The following is a 23,639-nucleotide window of genomic DNA, read 5'->3' as shown; positions in this document are numbered from 1 at the left end:
TTTTTCTGTTTTATTACAATGAGCCGTAGCACCATGTGCACTGTGTTTGGTTAAATTGTCTAAATACTGTAGGTATTCCTTCTGATTGTGGCCCAACTGTGGCTAGACAGATTTGTTTTAGAGATAAAAAGGCCGTCTCCACTGACCAGATCGTAAACTAACATTGTAGTATAACTTTGTGCGTGTGTGTGTGTGTGTGTGTGTGTGTTGACCAGATTATTAAACTTATCTACTTGTAGGTATTATAGATTAAGACCAAATATATCCTGGGTTCAGAAACTGACATGGAAGAAGTAAAAGCTAAAGGATGATTAACACATTTTTTTTAAACAAAAATGGCCAGCTGTACACCTACACAGTACTTCAACAAAGTAAGTGTGTCTAAAAAAATTATACCAGCCACTACCATGTGCATGTCAGTGCACAGAGTGTTCTACCACCTGCCCAAGTCAACAGTATTGGCAAAAAGCTCACAGTATTGCAACATGATCTGATTAAATGGTCAGAGAGTGTAAAAACAGAGAAGGCTATATAGGATATATTATAACATATCTGAAATATGTAGCTATGCATTACATGGGTTGAAGTGGAACATCTTGAGTAGCCTGCTATAGAGCTCTGGCCTTAGCCCGATTAAATACCTTTAGGATGAATTGGAATGCTGACTGCACCCCACGTCTCCTCACCCTGCATCAATACCTCACTTTACTAACACCCTGGAGGCTGAATGACCACAAATCTAGTGGAACACATTCATATTATAACAGCAAATGCGGACTAAATGTGGAGCGAATTGTTCCAGAAGCACATACAGTCAGCTGTTCACAAACTTTTATCTATACTGTATAATGAACCTGGTAAACATGTTTTTTTGTTTTAGATTTCAGTGTTCAAATGCAAAAAGCAAGTATTAAAGATAAGTCTACATGCAAGACAGTTGAGAGATTAACATTCTTGTTGGACACTCCCCATTCCAGCGCTGACAAAGCAATAACTTTAACTCTTGCAGCAAGTGTAGCATAGCTAGCAACCTGAACTGAAATGCTCGTTACACAGTCAGTAATGTTTTGCTGGGGTCCAGTGGGCCCTCTTTATGGTGACTGTGCAATTATTATGCAAGTGAAATAAAACGTTAATCCCTCACTTCCTTTATGGTTATTGCAACCAACAGCACAGATAATTAAATGCACCTCGTTAGTGCAGTCAGTCCAGTGTTCTGTGCTTAGAATGGTAGCGATTATAGGCTGCCTTCAGGTCGTGTCGGGAATCTCGTGATTACGTGGTGAGTGCACATCCAACATAATGGTAATAATTACAACTTTGGTAGCTCTATTTTTTTAAGTCAATAACAAACCGTGGTAGACGTTTATCTGAGATGCCCGCAGCAGATGGGGGCAAAAGTGATCAATTTGCATGTTAAATGTTCAGTGTAGTTTGTACTGATGTTGATGAGGAATACCTGACCGACAAAGCTAAGCAGAAGAAGAGATTCCAGAAACCGTTTTTATAAAAAGGCATTGAAAAGATTTTTGGCACAAGAAAAAGAAGATTTTTTCTCACATCATTCAATTTTTTGTTTCAACTAAAAACACTTTGAATAAAATTAACCAAAAACATCCACCATGTTGCAATAACGGCCCCCAAACTACATACAAGCTTCCACATCAGAATTCCCTCAAGCTCATTTTGAACAATTTATCTGTTATGAAACGTTTTCTACATGGGCCAGGATCATGATGATTAATGACGTGAGCAGAATATATATATATATATATATATATATATATATATATATATATATATATATATATATATATATAGTCTATCGTTAGAGGATCTGCATCACATAATCTGACATGGAGAACACGTTGTTGCTCAGTCTGTTAAAGAATTCAAGTGAAAGTCTAAAACCAGCCATAGTCTCTGGTGTAAGACTTAGAGTCTCATTACCATTTACACCAGTCCTACCATAACTGATGGCTCAGGCTCAGTCCCTGTCCATTCCTTTAGTCTAAGGGGGATTGGCTTTTCCTTAAAGACTGCTCTAACAGGTCCCGAAGAACCCGTCCATACATATCTAACTGTTGTGCTTTTCTCCTGCTAAAATCAGAAGCAGTTTCATCCACCACCTCCTCCCTATTCCTGTCCCCTCTTACCCCTTACCCCTCTCCTCTATCCCCTCACCCCGGTGGCAACAGCTGGTAGTCTTAGTGGGGCTGTTATACAGAGTTCCAGTACACCAGCTCTGGGGGCACTCGTCTTCTTCTTTCGCTTTTTCTTCTTCTGTGCTATTTATGCACTTGGAAGTGTTTGTGAATTCAAGTGAGGGATGGCATACGGCACGCAACAAGGGGCGCTGTGTACTACACAACATCAGAGAGAGTGCAGACATTAAAGTGTGAGCAACACTACAGACCCCTCTTTCAAAGGCCATGAAATAATAATGTGTTGTGGTTAGCCGTAGCCGTGAGTCACACTGGCTGCTTTTCATAAAGTGGAGTTATTTACAGTGCAATGAATAAAAGAAAGGGGTAGTGGTGCGAGGCTTCTGTACCACACACTGAAGAGGAAGGCACTTTAAACAGTATGAGAAGAAGACAGACACAGAGAGATAGATAGAGAGGGAATTCTGAAATGGGTCAATGTGCATTTTACACTTGAAGAAATAGACTTTGGTTCATTAAATCAAATTTATTAGTTTTTACCATTGGTCAGTTAGGTACATAAGAGCCCAAAAAGTCACTTACATTTTATATAAGCGATTACATGTGTGGGGGAAAAAATGTGATGGTGCATTTCATTGTACTATGGTTTTGAATTGCATGTGTGAAGTCAACATGTGACATTATGTGTAGAATATGAGATCAGCTGTGAAATTGAATTATTGATGTGAAAAAAAGCGTACCCATTTGAAAATAATCCTATCCTCCTATTTTTTTTTAAATCATGTCAAAATGAAGCATATATAAAAATTACATTTGAAAATAAATATAAAAAAAAAAAAAACGAATGAAACACGTGAAAACAAATTGTTTGAAAAATCTAATCGGTTTATTTGCAACTTGAGAATAAGGATAATGCCAAAATCATTGAATATATATTTAAAAAATTGCAAGCAAAAGTGTGTAGTAGATGTAAAATATTTTGGTAGTAAATGTATACAATTGTGTGCCATAAAAAACCTTAGTTATGAATACTAACATTTAGGTTTTTTGCCATGTTTGGGGTCTGGGCTAAAAATGGCCCAAATGCAACAATCCATGTCTAATGCTTGTGTGGCATTTCAATTTCACACCAAACGTGGCTTAACTGTAAGTTCTGCTCCATATCATTCCTGAGATATGGTCTAATCAGTGCTGAGAGGTGAGTGTGTTCTGGCAGCTGAATTCAGATGAGTTCATTGTTGTATTTGGGCTGGATTAAAGGCAGAGTTTTGAGACTTGAGTCAATAAAACCAGTTCAAATAGGGCAGAAAAATACAGATTTTAAAGCATGCTAAATATCAACCACCCAAAATCCATACACAAAAAAAATCAATCCACAACAAATATATCAACCCACAATTTCAATTTGATTAAAACCCACAAATACAATATTAGATCAGTCAATTGTTTAGGTTTAAATGTATTCTTAAATAATCATCAGCATTCTCGTTACCCTTTTTAGATCTATCATGGCTCCAAAGCCTGTCCTGAGAACACTGGACATGAAGTAGGAATACTCACTGGATGGGACATCCTGCATACAAACACACACCATCACACACTCATTCACAATTTGGAGTCCCCAGTCCACCTGCATGTACTATGGAGGAAATTGAAGTGATCCAAACTGACCCAGGGACAAAGCTAGAAACTCTACACAGTCTGTAATCTCGAGCTAAGGGTTGAAAAACGTGAGGCAGTAACACTACAGAAAGCTGAAATATTGTTGCCATCATATAAGGCAAAAATCATATTTTTTTATAGGCAAATATTGTAAATATTCAAATTTTCTAAAGTGCATAACTTTACATATGGCCCAGAATGGACCTTATGATTGGCCCTTATGATTTTGTATGATTGCAGAAGAGAATCATGGTATATTAAGGTTCTGGGTTCATTGCCCAGAACAGTCTCTCTCCTCTTGACTCTGACAGCATGTCTGCAGCAGAAGGCACCCTCAGGCAGCGCAATCGGCCACTAAATAGTCCAAGGTGATGGCAACGCTAATTGAGATCATCATTATTATAATTGCAGTTCCAGAAAAAAAGTATGTCTTAAATAATTTGCATTGCTCCCGACCTGATATTGGAATGCAGTGCAAAAAATAATTGCATGGCTGCAAGGCACGTTTGGGTTGGATAGCCTCCTCTCTCTCCCTCTCTCTTTCTCTTTTCCTCTCTTTCTTTCTTGATCTCTCTCCCTCTCCCTCTCTCTCTCTCTCTCTCTCTCTCTCTCTCTCTCTCTCCTCTCTCTCTCGGTCCCCCCTCAGGGACAGAAGGGACACTAGTGCACAGTATCTCTCCTCCTGTTTTGCTGGTCATGATACTGATGTGCTCATCAGCCCCGGCACAGAGACCCAGGCTTTCATGTGGGATCACTGCACCTGCTCACACACTGAAGAAGCACACGTACTTATTATACAGGAAGTGCGACTACACATACGTATTATACAGGAAGTGCGACTACACTATTTTTATTATTTCCACAGAGTATTAAAACATTTTTTAAAACCAAAAACAAATAAAGGTATAAGTGTCAGGTGTTGGGAAAAGAAATGAGATAAACCTGCTGAAATAAGGCATAAAACTTAATGTGTTTGTGTAGATTTCTGGTAGAACAGGTGTGAAAGTGTAAAACATTGTGACGATGGTGAGGTTTTGTCTACACACACACACACACACACACACACACACACACACACACACACACACACACACACACAAACATGTATCTGTGCAGTTCTTTCTTTTGCAGTTTTTTGCGAAATTCTTTTATTGTTTTTCCTGTAGGGGCAGCTAAATGTCCCGACAAGGTCAAAACTGCCCCCACCAAACCCTTCCCTCCAATACCCCAACCACCAACACACACACACACACACACACACACACACACACACACACAAACACATACACACATATGCTATTTCCTTTTTAAAAGTCCAGTGTTGCATCAAATGTTAAAAACTACATCTGCAGCACATTTTTTGTGACCTCAAGAACATACTATACTATTGTATCTATAAGACATTTGATCTTTTGGGTCCTTAAAAAGTCACATACATGGACACACTTCAGATACACACATCTATTGTTTCTGTCACACAAAGACACAGGGGGACACACATATATACACATACAAACACTGTTCACAAATCAATATAATTTAGTGAACAATTGTGTTGTTATTATTTGATTAATAATCTGAATCCTAATCTATTCATCCTAAATATAGCTGGAGGAGTGAAAAATCTCATAAATGAACATCTATTAAATACATATTTTAAAATCTCAGGAGTGATATTGCTTTCAGTTTCAGCCAGTGCTTAGGTCTGAGATCAGGATCTAATTGGCAATTCATCTGAAATTTTTAAAAAACAGTTTCAATTACATCAAACCACCACTGAGTTCTGATGCGCCAAATTAAGTTAGGACACTTGATTGTGTCTGTCTGGGAAAATCCCGGCGTGTTTGAAGGGCTACAATTTTGCGTTGGAACTTCTGAAAAGGAACTTTTCTGTCCTGGAGTGAGAGAGAGAGAGAGAGAGAGAGAGAGAGAGAGAGAGAGAGAGGAGAGCAAGAGATGGCATTACAGAGGAATAGTGGGTTAAATCACTTACTGAAGATTTTTAATGACATTTCAGTGTTCCTCGTATAATTACTCTTCATCTAAGATATCCCATAATGATGTTGGACAGACTCGGTTCAGGCTCGCTGGCTCGCTTCATTAGCGTGTCATTCCCATTTCACATCACAAGATTTAATTGTAATGCTGAATATGCGCGCCTCTCTGCGCAGGCCTAATCAAAGTGGATCCACTTGTATTATTAATATCAGAGTATCATCCAGCTTGCTATTTTTTTTATAAATAAAAGAATACAGATGCATAAATCCGCTGTCATTTATTAGGCCGATGCTGGCATGTCTGCCAGACAGGCGAGCCCAACCTTTCCTCCTCTCCTCGCAGTGCTCATCAAGATGGATAAGAAAAAGAAAAAGGAAAACCCTGCATTAAATATACATACTAATTCCTGCATGAAGTAATCAGAATATAGAGCAGGTGACATTGGGCACTCAGCATTCAAATGATTGGCAATAATGAGGCGTGGAAAGATGGACAGACAGATAGATAACGTGTGTAGAGAGAGAAAGCGAGAGAGAGAGAGAGAGAGAGAGAGAGAGAGAGAGAGAGAGAGAGAGGTCTCAGACCGACAGAGAGATCTGGAATAAAAAAAACGAGAGGAGGATTAAGAGATTATGTCTCTCTCAGCCTGAAGTTGTGAATGGGTGAACGAGTGGAGATGAAGGTGATTTGCTCTGTCCTACTGCTGTCCAGTGACCTCACTGTTCTCATGACTACTCAGTTTCAAATGGCACAACTCTTTTGAGATTAAACCAAATGACATTTAGAGGAATGGTCTCCCATTTTTGTGTCAGAACACAAGTTCTGCCATGCCTTTCAATGTCACTTAATGAGATCTCAAATAGAAAGTATTTCTTATTCAATTATCGCAGCACAAATCTTTTAATTAACAGAAAATCCTCGAAGAGCACAACTGATTAAGCAATGTTAAAGGCAGATTAGGTAATAAAAGCCCTTTCTGTTTCAGTAGATGTAACATTTGAATGCAGGACTTGAATTGACTGGACATATATTTAAGTTTGTCACAATTTGTTTGATTATATGAATTTTTTTATTTGGCTTTCCTGGTGGTCTAGTGGTTAGGATGCAGTCCTCTCACTGCTGCAGCCCAGGTTCGATCGCCGGTCAGGGAACCAACCCCAGCCACTTTCAGTGCCGGTCCCAAGACCGGTAAATTGGGGAGGGTTGCGTTAGGAAGGGCATCCAGTGTAAAAACATGTGCTAAATCAAACATGCGGAGGATCCGCAGTGGCGACCCCTAACGGGAGAAGCCGAAAGAAAGAAGATATACATTTTTTAATTTGTGATTTGAGACTTGCTTACTGATTAAACGCATAGGATTTGAAAAAGGTAACCAAACTTGTGTGATCTGTCATATAGGCTAATTACAGTAAGTTTATTATTAAATCTATTTATTTATTCAATATGGTAGCTCGAGTGCCTTAATTAAATTCAGTAATCAGAGGAGACACTTTCTTTGCGAGCATCTAATTGAGGAACTGCTTGTTCTTGACCTAAGTAGTGGCTTGAAGACTTTGGACTTGACTTGAGTAGCAGTAAAATATTTAAGATATGATAGACGACAATGAAATTTTACAATATCTATGTAAATAGACCCCATACCAACACTTACATGTTCTCATATGGATATGTATAAAACCAGAAGCAGGCTATTTTCTCCCGTGCATTTGCACCAGAGGTGTTAACTAAGCTGTTATGTTTCATTTACATCCTGTCCACTTGGTCCAATTTCTTTCTCTCTCACTCACACTCACACTCACACACACAAACACATTATCTCTCCACACTGAATGTTCAGTGGTGTTCAGCATCCTGCCCTTTTTCCACCCGTGTAGTCCACCAGCCACTCTGCAAGCTTGATGATATTCACACCAATCTCACTTTTACTTCCCAATTTGTGTTTGATCTCATATTTGCATGTAACTGCCCACAAGGCAAGAAAATTATTTAGATGAGATTTTTTTCCTGCGCTCCCTCTGTAGCATCTTCTCAATATACCTGAGGGGTGATGGAGTCATGTTTCCCCTGACGCTTGGACACACACAGAGACACACACACACATGCACAATGTCAAAATGTTCATGTACTGCATGACATCACTTGATCTCCATAAAAAGCCAAACTCTGAATATGACCAGATGTGCACAGAGCTAATAATAATAATAATAATAATAATAATAATAATAATAATAATAATATTATTATTATTATTATAATAGTCAGTAGTAGTTGTATGTTGTTTTATTTGATATTTTTAGTAACCAAAATATACTACATTACATGGAACAATAAAAATAATGGAACAAAAGCCACAGGCAGTTAAACTATGTTTGGAAACACGTTCATCTTAATTGATTCTCGGGGTAAGAGGATGAGAAAAAAAGCTATAAAGAATTTATATTTTATCAGAAACTTCATTATAACAGGAGAGTTTTTATATTTGAAAAACTACTGTGTTGTTTAATGGAAAAGAAGAGAGAAAACACATTTGAACACTAGATAAAGTGACGTTTTAGGCTTTGCAATGGTTTCTCCTATTAGTATTGCATAATATAAATGTAGCATACTATACTACACTTTAAGTATGCTTTAAATAAAATCAAAGCAAAATAAAAAAAAAACTAAATTCAAATTCAAATGACTGAAGTCGTCACTTTTGTATTTTGTATTATGTATTTTGAGATGAAATTGAAGAAGTATTGTAACCTTATGTGAAAGCAATACTGCACAATATTTATCTAGAAAAACTGCGAAAGCCCTGGATTTAAGCAAACAGGCCTGTGAGCAAATCTGAAGCAGAGTTCAGTCTGTGCTCTTCTCTGCACTTTGTTTGTACTTGGTAAAAGTAGGTGAGAGTGAATGATCTAAATATAGACAAATGTTGTTGCAAGTGTGTGGTCAGTATGAATACACTCTCACATAACTAATAAACAGGCAGTCTGTATTATGGACCACTCCAGAGACCTGTAATATACCAGAGCCAATTATCATTACAGTTTCAAAAGACATACAGTAAATAGCCTTGGATTACTGATTCACCAGTGTGGCTTAGTGCATCAGATGCTGCAGCATCCACAGGGCCTACGCTGCTTACTGAGTTGATCCTAGCGAGTACTTGTGCACCATGCCATGGCCGGAGCTCTCTACGCATTTGATGTGTTTCAGCAACATATATTTGTTATCATATCAAAGAGGAGACGTGCCGTTATCAAGAGAGTGCGAGGAGCTCACCGCCTGTGGGCCTTTTCTCTGACGCACCATTCCTTATTCCATTTTATCTTCCTCAGTGTTGACTAATGTCAGTAACAGCTACCGGTAATAAACTGCTTGTTAGGGCTTCGCTGTTGCCTTCGAGCGCAGTGCTTTGATACGCTGTCAGCCCATTTGGCTGCATTTCCTGATTACTTCTCGCCTCGACTGCATGTTTATTGATTGAAAGTTAATAAAGCGCGCCGCCACATGAATGCCTTCATTTAGCATAAGATGTTCAGCGTTTGAAGTATGTCTTCATGTTTTGTTTTTGTCTGCACAAGTGTGTGTGTTTCAGCTTGTGTGTATTAGGCATCCTAGTATCGATATATCCTCTTTGTTTTAGCTTCATTTAAATCCTTTTTTTCACATCTCCAAATAACCATGACTGACCCTCACAGAAATTCACATGTGGTTTTTACTCAGTATGTAGGGTTTCACACATTCTCCATACAGAGTGGACTTTTCACATCTAGGGCATGTGGTTTCATTTTCACCCGTGATTTCGCATGATGATTCATTTATTTTCACATGCCATTTTGAACACATGATTGATTATTTTCTCATGACCACATGTTGTTCTCATGAGGTCACGTGTGTTCACAAGCAATTTTTAGGGCCACATGTTTTTTACATCACTCACATAATTACACCTGTGAAATGTTTGATCGCATGAAATACATGCAATTTCTATAAAGGATTTATAAACATTGGTGACAGGTTTATTGCTGTAAATAGAATGCATCAGTTTACAATGATTATGTTTTGCTTTTCACTGCTGTTTCATGCTATGGACTCGAAACAGATTTCTTTTTTAAGTTCAAGTGCATACGTCTTTGTTCAATCACATTCAAACATTTAAACTATACGCATAGATTCTGTTTCTGCTATATTTTCCAGTGGTCAGTTTAAACCGCTGAAACACTTTGTGGTCCACACCAATCACTGACCCCTGATCTATATAGGGCATTTTTCTCGACCCAGAATGAAATCTGTATCTTGTTCTTCTTTTTCATCTCTGTGATTTGGTTTAAAGCTGCATCCTGTCATAGGAGAATATTTGAGCTGGCATTGAAGCAGAAGGTCTTTTCTCATGTCCCTGTTGTGTGTATCTACAGAGCTGTGGTCTAGTATCAAATCTGAGTTACTGCTTTAAAAATTCAGTCAACAGAGTCTGGCAAACAGCGGCCCCCTTCTTTCCTATTCATGTATGCAGGTGTACATTGTATCATGCCGCACGCTACTGAGGGCCACAGAGGCCCGACAAAGCCTTTCCATCAAAATTTGATGTATTCATTTATGGTGGTGAGTGAGCCTGTTGTTTACAGATAGCATGGTGAAGTTTAGCGGGCAGGGAGAGGGCAGGTGAAGAGAGTGACGGGAGAATGCTGCTTATCTGAAAAAGGAGCTGGACACTGTGCCTCTGGCACAACTCAAACTGGTGCCTTAGAAATTTCATGCAATTTATATTCTCCACATGCCTCTAGTCTAAGTGATGCTTTATTGTGTGTACTAGAGTTCTACAGCTGTGTGTGTGTGTGTGTGTGTGTGTCTGTGTGTCTGTGTGTGTGTGTGTGTGTGTGTGTGTGTGTGTGTGTGTGTGGTAAGTACTTGTGAGCCATGTCCCCACTGTCATAATCACTCTCCAGCTGTATTTACACCCTTGTTTAGTATCGCCTTCCCAGGGTTAAACTAAAGTGCTTTAGCCCGGGGCTGGCTCTGAGCTTTGTGTACCCTTCTGTTTGCAGAACACTCCTCAACTCTTGCTTCTCTCACCTCCCTCCTCTCCTTTCCTCCCTTCTCACACCTTTTTTAAAATTGCTTATTATAAAATACCCAGTGGCTTTACCCATTTCACCAAGTCTGAGCCGCAGCTTAATGTAAATGTAAATACAGAGCACTGAAAGTTCATTTACAGAAGTCATGACTGAAGTTTAAATTAGTTACCATACCTCTGTTATACACCTTGCACCACTCAATCATCACCCCAACACATACGTTTGTCTTTTTTAATCTCTTTTAGGACATTAAAAGCTGTACTTTTTGTAAATAGAGGGGTGGAGGGGGTGTGCTAATGTCCCACAAGGTCAAAACCGTCTGATATTCCTATCCATTTTGCTTCAACTATGATATATATAGACATACATGCACACGCACACTCACACACACAAACACACACACACACACACACACACACACACACACACACACACACACACACACACACACACACACACACACACACACACACACAGTATTTGTCATCATTTTTGATTGCAGCTTTCTTGAATCCAAACAAAAAAAAAGAAAAAGAAAAAATCTTCTTGTCAAACTGTATTATGAACATCAAAACATTTCTGTTTACAACATCACAGTCATGTCAATTAAATCTGATAAATTATTCAAACATTTATCTTCCCCCAGCCGGGGGAATTTTAATCATGCACAGTATTTACTTTAATTTAGCACTGTCAAGTGTGCGTTTGTGTAAAATCCCTCGTATCATTAAAGATTTATCAGTTGAAATCTGTTTGGCTTTATTCTGCCGTTAATTGGCTAAGCGGCATTCGGCGGCACTCTGCCAGCAACAAGTGATGCAGTGCGGTGGCGTGGGATTTGTTACACAACGCTCACAAGGACAATAAAGAGGTAGGAAGGGTCATGCAGGAGTCAGCAGGCACAGCACCCTCAGAAATCTAATAAATAGATAATCATACTGTTAAAAAGTCTGTTTTGTGTCATTACACAGTATTGTGTACAATTTTTTTACTTAGCCATTGTAGAGCGGTAACAGAGTGACCTATGATCTAAAAGGAATGATCTGACTATACTTACACCACTTATTTAAAAATGTATTACAGCATGCAAATGAGGAAAGTGCTAATTAATTATGCACTGATTTGCATAATAGAAAAAAAATCTAATTTTCAAGAAATTTACACTGAATATGTTTTTGTGTTAACATGCCTGCCATTCATTTAATTATTTAAAAACATTCATGCTCATGCATTAACAGTGCATCTTTTACATGTATGGATAAAATGTTGCTTAGTTATTACACATTAACCGTATTAGGAAAACTTACACAAATGGATAACAAATCAAAGTTATTCTAAAAGAAGCATCTTACATGGCTTGGGTCCAATTGTTCTCTTAGAGCAAATTAAATCGATACAGATTATTCTGACTGATTGCCATTATCATATAATAAAACATTTTATCTTAATAGGAGTGGCCTCTTCCACAATGTAAAAGTCCTTATACACATGACCTTATTTAAATCATATGCTATGGCCTTCATAGTCACCAAATCCTGACTAGAACACCTGAGAGGTTTTAGAGTGATATATTTATCAGCACTTTTTGCTAAATCATCAAAATGTCAATTAAGAGATACATTTTTTTTAGTAAGAATGATCCATCCTCCAAAATAGTTCCACAACTCATCTTAATGGTCATTTGTCAGTTGTATATAAAAAGTATATAAAAGTATATAAAATTTGGCTATATGAACTATGAATATAACTATGACTATAACATATGAACTAGTTTGTGAATTTGAAGATAAAAACAAAATTGATTATGAACTCTGAGGTGTTTCTGATTGGGCCTTCGTAGGATTTCTCTGGGTTTTCCAGTTGCCTTCTAGATTCCAAAAACATGCCTATAACTTACATCACCCTTAGTTGTAAGTGTGTGCATGGAGCTCTGTAATAGACTGGTGTCCTATCCAGGAAGTCTGTGTTACAACCCTGACCAGGATCTAGCACACACTGAAGGTGGTTCAATATAAAAATTGAAAGCAAAATCACAATTTTTCTTTTGGTGTCTAGACTTAAAGTGTTTTATAGCAGTGATTGAGTCCTGATGTAAAGAAAACTGCAGACTGAAACATGAAGTGAGGCAGGAGTATGTAAGGTATTTTTTTACAAAAAGTAGATAATTGTTGCTCATGCATTGTTGTCCCTCTCTTCAAGCACACTTTGACATGTGTGACCTATGCTTCTCGGCTGCAGTTGTAGCCATAGCCAGGTGTTTGCCCTGAGCAGGGTCATGTCTTTAGGCTGGAGAATGTGAAACAAAGAAACATGTAGAACTTGAACATTTTCCTCATATTCTGGCACAAAACAGAGGACATCAGCAACCACTAAAAATGTCTATATATGTATATATGTATGTGTGTATGTCACTTTGCCCCAAGAGAGCTAGATATACAATGAGAAGGTGATGGGATGAATTTAGAGAGGATATGAGGGCAATATCAATTAATGTATTCATGATATTTATATATTTAAATATATTTATAAGGGAATAACCCATAAAGGTGGTGGCCCCCTGTCTTGATAATAATATGCAAATGGAGTGTAATACCTCATGTTTTGTTCTGTCTTAAGTATATTCCAGTGTGTTTGGTGGTGTTTGGTGGTGGGTGTGTTTGAGGAAAACCATGGTCTGCTGGAAAGCACAATTCTGATCTTTTATTCATGGTGCAGCCAGAGATCTCCACAATCTACCACAAAGATGGACAATGTGCAACCATAAACCTCGAATGGTTTCATTTTTCTTGGAAACATCTTTCATATTAAACACCCAAATATGAGCCTTAGGTTTTTACTTATTCATTGATAATATTGTTGATGGATTGAAATGCTATTAATAATTACAGACGGTGAGTTTTTATATTTTTGAAGGTTTTTCTTATTAGAAAAAAAAGAAAAAAAAGAAAGAGCAGCTTTTTTTCTTTCAAAATCACCACACACTTTAAGTCCAGAGTATTGAAAAATCCAAACTGGTCTTCGGGTGCGTTTCACAAAGATTTGTGTTTGGTAGGTAAACAGCACTTATTTAAAGGTAATGATTGCAGTGGTGCCCAGGGCATCTGTAGGGTTCATACATTTGCATCTCTCCCAATATCATACCATGGGGAATTCTGGTTTCAGATGAGTTTGACTGCATTATATTAAGTCAGGGAATACCCTACCCACTGATAAGCACCATATTTCATTACCCTGAAAATGACTTTGTGAATACATCCTTTACGCACACACAACCAGCAGGGGTGCATAAGCCCCTGCTATAGATTTTACATGCAGCCCTGTGTCACTGGTAAACACTCTTTATTGTGTTATTTGACTGGATATTATTTGTTAAGTATTGATGATCAATATGAGAGATCAATGAACATGAAGGCAAGTCTCTTAAGCCCAGAGCATTGTGACTGCCAGCTGTGTGGCCTAAAAAAGTTAATGATGTGGCATATTTACACTTAAAGAAATAAAATAAATGCCAAATGAAGCATTATACACGCACAAACACACACAGACACACAAACACACACAATTTGTGTTTACTATTTGATTGCGTAGAATTTGGGTTTATTGATTTTACTGTAATATTGTACCTATGCTTCTGTCTGCATCATTTTATTATGATAAAACAAAATACTTTAATGGAACTAGCTCTACATGCTCAAATCATTGTAGCAACACATTCAGATCTTATCAGTAGTTGTTTTGTACTAAATATTTTATGTGAAACCTGCTATCTAATATCACTGCCTTGCAGCTTCTTTAACACTTTTAATGCAGACTGTCAGATATTATTATATTGTACATTCCTTTTTATCAAACACTAATTTATCATTATTAAAAATATTCAATTATTTGATTAAAACATAATTCATTTAAGTAAGTTTTTAGGTTACGTATGTAACCCTAGTTTCCCAGAGGGAACAAGATGCTGCGTCTCAACGGTTTGGGAACGACTCACGTTGTCCATGCGCTGAACCACGTGTGAAATCTGGCCAATAGGCAAGCCGTGAAGTCATCGGTGGGCGACGTCGCTACAACCAGGAGCTACAAAATGGCTGTGCGGTGGTAGCGACATTAGCTTCTGCAAAAAGAGAGAAGGTAGGTGCCGCAGGGATGCAGGGAGTGTGGCCTGGGGATGCAGCGTTTCGTTCCCTCAGAAACTAGGGTTACATACGTAACCTAGAGACGTTCCCCATTCGGGAACTTGAGCTGTGTCGCAACGCTTTGGGAACAAGTGCCCAATCACGCCACACTGACCAGACCCTGCCTTGTGTGAGAGCCTCACAAACAGCACGTCGGACAGAGTAGCCCGGAGTGGCTCTGAGGTCGAGGTCATAAAACCTGATGAAGGTCAGCGGGTGGACCAGCCCGCAGCGTCGCAGATGTCCTGGAGTGAGACTCCAGCGGACCAGGCCGTAGAAGCCACCACACTCCAAGTGTACCCAGGTTTCGGGTAGAGAAATGCACAGGCCATGCCAGGGGCTAATTTCAGGCGGGACGAGGCCACGGACAGAGCAAAAGGAAAGCCGTCTTCACAGACAGGTACCTAAGAGCCACTTCGGCCAGGGGCTCGAAGGGGGGCTCGGATAGAGCCGCCAACACAACGGCCAAGTCCCAGACAGGCACAATGGGTCACGTCCCGGGCCTCAGCCTCCGGGCGCCGCGGAGGCTACCAGGGTGTGCTTGGTGGCCCTAAGGGTTAAATCTGCAGCGCAACACAACTCCTTATTGTCGTCAGCCCCAGAGCTATCCCCTCATCCAACTCCCGCAGCAACTTAGCCTGGTATGCCTGCAACACACCCATAGAGAAGGCAACCCGCAGCCTGACCCGCTGCCGCGTAAGCCTTCCCTACTAAGGACGACGTAGCCCGCAACAGCTAAGTAGGGAACACCGGGGCCTTAAACAACAATGCTATGCCAGGGGAAAGATAGCTAGCTAGCGTCTCTTCCACACGCGGCATCGCCCCGTAGCCGGACTCCTTAGCTCAAGCTACATTCGCGTATAGCGAGGTATGCTGGAAAAAAAATACGTGCTGCATACGGGGTCTCCCAGGACCTGGACACCTCGTTCTCAGGGAAGAACGGTAGACCCCGGCGCTGAGGCTGTGACATTGGGCGCAGGAAGCGCTCAACCAGCTTACCTACTTTTTGAAGCTAGCTAAAGCTTGGACACAGCCCGCGTCACGACTTGAAGGAGCTCCTCGTACAGCACAGGCTGTGAGGAGTCTGCAGGCTCGCTAGCATCATTATTTCATCCTCCTCGGAGGGAGAGCTGTGAAGCACCATGCTGAGGCTGGAGAGGACTCATAGAAATCTATGCGTTCTGCAAGATCAGCCTGCGAGCCAAACAACTGCTGACGCGGCTTTGCCACAGCAAGAGTTGGACCGGAGCCGCAAGGGAGAGCGCTCTCCTCAGAAGAGAGCAAAGCGTGCACATAGCCATGCAGCTACAATGCGAACAATCGACTCCCAAGAGAGCCGATTGAGCATGCTCCAATCCCAAACAAACAACACGCCAATCATGAGTGTTCTTCCCCGTAATGAAACGGGGGCAAGGGTGAACACATAACCCATATTTTTGTTTGTCATCCATGCTTGCACAGAAATCACACACAAAGCACTTACCCGAACAAGCAGAAGCTCATGTCGCTACCACCGTGCAGCCATTTTGTAGCTCCTGGTTGTCGCGACGTCACGACTTGCCTATTGGCCAGATTTCACACATGGTTCAGAGCGTGGACAATGCGAGGTGTTCCCAAGTAATTATTAAAAGTAGTAATAAGGATCTGTGCACATTTTTAGCATCTTTATACTTAATTCAAATCAGACCATAATCAAAAGAATGAGTAAATAAATCAGTACATTGTATTAAAAGTGACATTTCTGTTGACGTGTCTAACTGATTGGCAAGGTATCATTTACTTCTGCAAATCTGCTTTGCTGATGCTGACATTTGGAGAGTCCTTGATTTACATAATTAGACAACTTTGATCAGTGATTTGTGAAATCCTTACTGAATTGTTCCCACACACACACAGCTTGCACGCGCTGCAGTAATACTGCAAGACTCTGGCTTAGAACTGACATTTACAACAGCATGTTCAAATGTATCAGGAAAAACACACACACACACACACACACACACACACACACACACACACACACACACACACACACACAGTAAACTAAACCTCAATCCTCAATAACTTAAATGGAGTTTATTTTAGTTCTTTTGCATTTGCAGGAAAAGAAAAAAAAGAACCAAGACCTGTCAAAGGTCAGCTGATATTCATCCTCAAATAATTAAACACATGTGCTTCTCTAATTAACATTCAGGGTTATAACTCCATGCATGTGTCAGGTAAAAAGACATGTATGAACATGTTCAATATAGAGTTTTCATAACAACTGTGTATACATTTTATCTGCTCTCTCTCTCTCTCTCTCTCTCTCTCACTTGGTAACACACACACACACACACACACACACACACACACACACAAATAAACGCACACTCGCACATATAGTATATCTCATCAGGTGTGCATTCTGAACTTCTTTAATCACCCTTTTTTGTTATATCAATACACACTATCTCAAAAATTACTCAGGTCAAACCAGTTTTCAGGTAAAGAGATTATATGTATATATGTATATATGTATATAGGTATATGAGATCCCATCAAACTTCTAAGGAAATGTATTGAAGTTTAAGCTTCAAACTCTGAGGTATAGATTTTTTCTAACTCCTTCTTTCGAATGTTTTCAATGTTTAGGTCAAATCCTTCAAAGAGGCAATAGAGATACAGGTCTGCGAAAAGTTTTTAAAGACCCCACACACCTAAAAGCTTTACAAAAAAGGAAAGAGATGTCACCCAAGCTTATTTTATTCAAGATTCTCTATTTTTCCTATAAAATGTTACTATAAATGTATTTTTATGTAGTTATAGTTCTTTATTGTAATAAATACTGCAGTAACATGCAGTGTTGTATTAAATCATTAATAACCTAAATCATTTAATCTAAATCTTTAATATGGTTCTAAACTGACAAACATAAAAGTTGAAACACTAAGTGTGTACAAATGTTTGACAGGCTAAGTAGAGTGAAAGTAATGAGACAGACTCATTCCCAAGGCAGGTTCTTTCCAAGCCTCTGTCCGACATGATGTGTGTTTGGTAAACTGTGCTTTCTCTGCTTTAATCATCCCACATATAAGCATTCCAGAAGGATACAAACTCTCATGTTAAATGTCAGCTTTTAGTAACTGTATTTAACATTCCTTGAGTAAACTCCTCACAAACAGAACTGCTCACGTCTCTGAGATAGCTACAGAAAGCCAATGCACGAGGCATGACCAGCCCAGTACAGGTTATTAGAAATGATCTTGGTATTCACCATTGTATAGGCTGGACTTTAATTATTGTCAGTGCAGCACACTGGCTTTGCTTCATCAACTAGATAAATATTTGACTGCCGTTCCAGAAATTGGAAGGAGGCCCATTTTAGAAGCACTTGGTCCGTGGCTAAGCCAGGCTTCCTGTCTTAACCAATGCCATGTTGATTCCTGCACTGCAGGTGCACACGGCATGAGGTAAATTAAAATTCCGATTTGGTTAAAAGAAGAATTAAATATTACTGCATTTCTATGTTCTCAATATTTAATTACAACCTACTGTAGGCTGAAGCCTAATCTTGGACTTTAAGGCAAAGCATTGAATTAATCAGAGAGGGCCAAAATGTTAGTATTCTCTTGTTATATTTCAATAATGCATAAAGGTTACTCACATGCTCACACACGTGTGTGTGTGTGTGTGTGTGTGTGTGTGTGTGTGTGTGTGTGTGTGTGTGTGTGTGTGTGTGTGTGTGCTTCAGTCAGACACAAAATGGACTTACTTTTACCTAACCGAATTATTTTCCAATAATAACAAAGCATGTTTTATTTCTCTTTTAGATTTTTCTTTTTGTATATATATATATATATATATATATATATATATATATATATATATATATATATATATATATATATATATACACACACACACACACTCACCGGCCACTTTATTAGGTACACTGCTGTCCAACTGCTCGTTAACGCAAATTTCCCATCAGCCAATCACATGGCAGCAACTCAATGCATTTAGGCATGTAGACATGGTCAAGACGATCTGCTGCAGTTCAAACCGAGCGTCAGAATGGGGAAGAAAGGTAATTTAAGTGACTTTGAACGTAGCATGGTTGTTGGTACCAGACGGGCTGGTCTGAGTATTTTAGAAACTGCTGTTCTACTGGGATTTTCACGCACAACCATCTCTAGGGTTTACAGAGAATAGTCCGAAAAAGAGAAAATATCCAGTGAGTGGCAGTTCTGTGGGCACAAACGCCTTGTTGATGCCAGAGGTCAAAGGAGAATGGCCAGACTGGTTCGAGCTGATAGAAAGGCAACAGTAACTCAAATAACCACTCGTTACAACCGAGGTATGCAGAAGAGCATCTCTGAACGCACAACACGTCAAACCTTGAGGCGGATGGGCTACAGCAGCAGAAGACCACACTGGGTGCCACTCCTGACAGCTAAGAACAGGAAACTGGGGCTACAATTCGCACAGGCTCACCAAAATTGGACAATAAAATATTGGAAAAATGTTGCCTGGTCTGATGAGTCTCGATTTCTGCTGCGACATTCGGATGTTAGGGTCAGAATTTGGCATCAACAACATGAAAGCATGGATCCATTCTGCCTTGCATCAACGGTTCAGGCTGGTTGGTGTTGGTGTAATGGTGTGGGGGATATTTTCTTGGCACACTTAGTACCAATTGAGCATCATGTCAATGCCACAGCCTACCTGAGTATTGTTGCTGACCATGTCCATACCTTTATGACCACAGTGTACCCATCTTCTGATGGCTACTTCCAGCAGGATAACGTGCCATGTCATAAAGCGCGAATCATCTCAGACTGGTTTCTTGAACATGACAATGAGTTAACTGTACTCAAATGGCCTCCACATTCATCAGATCTCAATCCAATAGAGCACCTTTGGGATGTGGTGGAACGGGAGATTCGCATCATGGATGTGCAGCCGACAAATCTATCATGTCAATATGGACCAAAATCTCTGAGGAATGTTTCAAGTAACTTGTTTAATCTATGCCACGAAGGATTAAGGCAGTTCTGAAGGCAACTTCTGCCTTTTTTTTTTTTTTACAAATGATACAATACTGAAAGAGTGCATTAATATAAATCATATTGCTTATAGTCCTATTAAAGGACTTTATAAATTATGTTTTATCCACAGCTTCTGAAAAATCAATAAATCAATAATTTTTAAATTCAAAAACTGAATAATATTTCATCTGTAATTTGGATAAAAAAAAACAAATCAGGGGACTCTTAAAAGTCATTGCTTTCAAAATATTATATTGTAATGGTTTAAAGGAATCCATGAAGCCAAATCAATTAGGGCAAAAACCAGTTATGCTTATAGGTTTAGGTCAGAATACAGAAATCTGATTTATTTCGAAGTTAATAACTAAAACTGCTCAGAAAGTCTTAAATGTGAGTCTTTTACATTCCTAAAATATAACATTCTAAATGCTTTATTTTCTAAAGCATATTGCCAGATATGCACACTACATTTACTGTCTTAATCTTTCTCCCCCCTCTCTCTCTTTCTCTCTCTCTCTCCTCTCTCAATCTCCTATTTGAAACCTCACAGTCTTGACAGGAAAGCAACAGGGTTGCAATAGACTGGATAAAATGACATGTCTGTAATTTTTGTAAAATTTCAACACTGCCACATTGGCAGCACATACAGGTCAGCATTTTAATATCTGCTTTCTCTATTCAGGACCTGTTATTCTTTTTTTGTAGTAACTCACAATAAATACTGAGTCACCTGAGCTCTTTCTATACAAGTACAGTTACAGCTTCAACCTTTTTTTACTTAAAAAATGTTTCTTTAGTAGCATATGGACAATTACCACTGATTGACATATTACAAATTTCTGCATTGAAAATTGACATATAAGGACATTGTTCAGAAACTTAATAAATGTTTACCCATACAAATTTATGTACACTTTCCTGAATTTTTCCACTGAAAGGTGTTTGTAAACTAAGCTCCAAAGGGATATTTTTGTGATTATGTGTCACCAGGGTAGCGCTGTGATTTGGATGTGTGTATAGCACAAGATCATGATTTTCTTTATAAAACTGCTGAACAGTTTTGGTAAAAACCTTACATTCTAAGACCTTTATTTTTTAAATGTGATATCACATTGAATTTTTGTTAATTATTGTGAATTTGTGTTTGTGAGTTATGTTTTTATGTTGCCCAAAAATGGCCTTTATGTAAAATGTTCCCTGTGGAAATCACTTAATGCTGCATAATGGCAGATTATATTGAAAAACTGGAGTATTGCATTAATGATGTCATCCGTTGCTTATCATCTCCCTAAGATATGAAAATTTTTTTATTCAGGAAATACATATTTGTGATTGTGAGGTATTGTCAGTGCAGCTATTCACTGTTGATTTTCAGATGAAAATTTTAGTCATATATTAGTCATATTTATATAAAGCTAGAAATTCACATATCCTTCTTTTTTTTCCCCTTAAAAGTTGCTGCGATTTACACATGTGAGACAATCTAAAAAATAGTTGAGTTTATTTATCCATGTCATAATCACTCAAAACTTGTAAAATCAAGTACCATGTTATGCCCAAGCCTCTGTGCCTCTTTCAGATGTAACGGGTGGACAGAGTAAACCCACTGATCAGAGCCTGTATTGAAAATATGTAAAAATGACCCTAACGCCATTAATCATGTAGGTCACTAGAATTCATTCTGCATTTCACGCTCTGCTTGGGGGGGTGAGGGTCTTGTTCCTGGCTTCAAAGCAGGTCTTATTAAGTTCTTCTCATTCAGCTGAGACTTTGGCCAGCTTTCTTTGAAGACTTGATCAGTTGCTGATGTGCATTGTGGCTGTGCCATGGTTCAAAGTGACACCTTTATTTCACTGGCCATTAAAGTCAAGATGAGAAATGAATTAGAAAGTTACCCATTTTTATTCCAATCACAGAGGCCAAAGAATAAGCTCATTAGTGCTAATTACAGGTTTCCTATTCTGCTGCTTTTTCTTCTGATTTCAATTCCATAACAAAAACCAAATGCTAGGAACACCAAGAGCTAGAAGCCAAGCGCCACAAAGGGCTCCCTGCCCCACATTGTAAGCTCTGGGTTTAAAACCTCCTCCCATGCATGTCTGCTTTGGACAGTTTGTTCACTGTGTTGAATAGTAGCTATAATTGAGTGCTAGCATTTTGAATCAGGGCATTGCCTAGGAATTGGAGAAAGGGGCAACTTCAAAATGGCTGTCATTTTCATAACAAAGGTGCTCAATTTCTTAGGTGTGTTAGGAGTTCGGTCAATGATTATTAAATTGCTGTAGTCATTAGGTAACGATTTTTGACACTGATAAATGGATGCAATAAAAATCAGGTTTGAATTGGACACTGTATTCAACATTACTTGCTAGATAAAAGATCATGTGACACCCAATATCAACATCCGTGTACTATGAATGAATATTTACTAAATTACAACAGGTGTTTTTTTTTTTGTAACAGTGCATACATTTTCCTACATTCTGCACCCCAGTGTTTGGGAAGATGTCACCACTGAGGATTATCTAGGAGGCTTTGGCACTCTTTCAGCAATCAGGCATGCTGCCAACTACACATGAGCTAACACAGACATTTCCTGTCATGTCTGAATAGGGACAGTGACATATGCACTTCTGACATGTTGCTGACACCACACTGACACCATGTGATGACCTGATACAAACGTTGTGGCTCCTGCTAATTCTTATGATTTAACACATGATAAATGTTTGTCAGCAGTGTCACCATAGAATTTTACATAACATCGTCTAACCATCTTCCTATGCAAGTGTCACAGAGCAAAATATTCAAATGAGTATCTTGCTTAAGTTGACACTAAACCAGCTTGGGGAAATTGATGCCCTTTTGCCTCAAAGTAAATGTGATCATGTGGAATATGGTGCTCTGTGGTGAATGTAGATCACAGATAACTGTGCAAGCCAAAGGTTCTGGATAAAGCCCTGTCGATGATGATTTTTGCCACTGGTGCAGGGTCTCTAGGAATATTGCTATCCAAGTAATGACTGTCCAAAGAGCATTGAGGCCAAGAGTTATTACCAATCAGTGTGGTAATAGATTCAACACTTATAAATGGAGGAGGGCGCATTGCAGCAAGATGGATTATGTGGGGTTTGTGAGTTCAACATTGACACAGATTCATCGTAAATCATTATGCCAGAGATCTAGAGTGATTTCTGCATTATGGGCAGAAAATGGAGTTCACCCAGTCAATGGAGAGGGCATATTTCACATCTATCAACCATGCTTATGGACTTCGGCCCAAGCGGAGCTAGAACTAGTGCAATGTCCAGATTTTTCGACATGATTTACACATTTAGCAAAGTGTAGGCCAACAGCACACTAAGGGGTGATACTACCCAATTATAAATAGGATGTAGGTTAATTTACAGTATTTAGAATCTTGATGTAAACCGACAGGCCACTGTACTTTTCATAATAAAATTCAAAGAAACTGTTAGAAATTATTGACCAAAGTTACTCCGTATAGCATATAACTATTTCCTTCATTACCTACTGCAAGCA

Source organism: Silurus meridionalis, chromosome 18 (genome assembly GCF_014805685.1).
Source record: "Silurus meridionalis isolate SWU-2019-XX chromosome 18, ASM1480568v1, whole genome shotgun sequence".
Classification (NCBI taxonomy): domain Eukaryota; kingdom Metazoa; phylum Chordata; class Actinopteri; order Siluriformes; family Siluridae; genus Silurus; species Silurus meridionalis.
Note: the sequence above shows the minus strand (reverse complement) of the source record.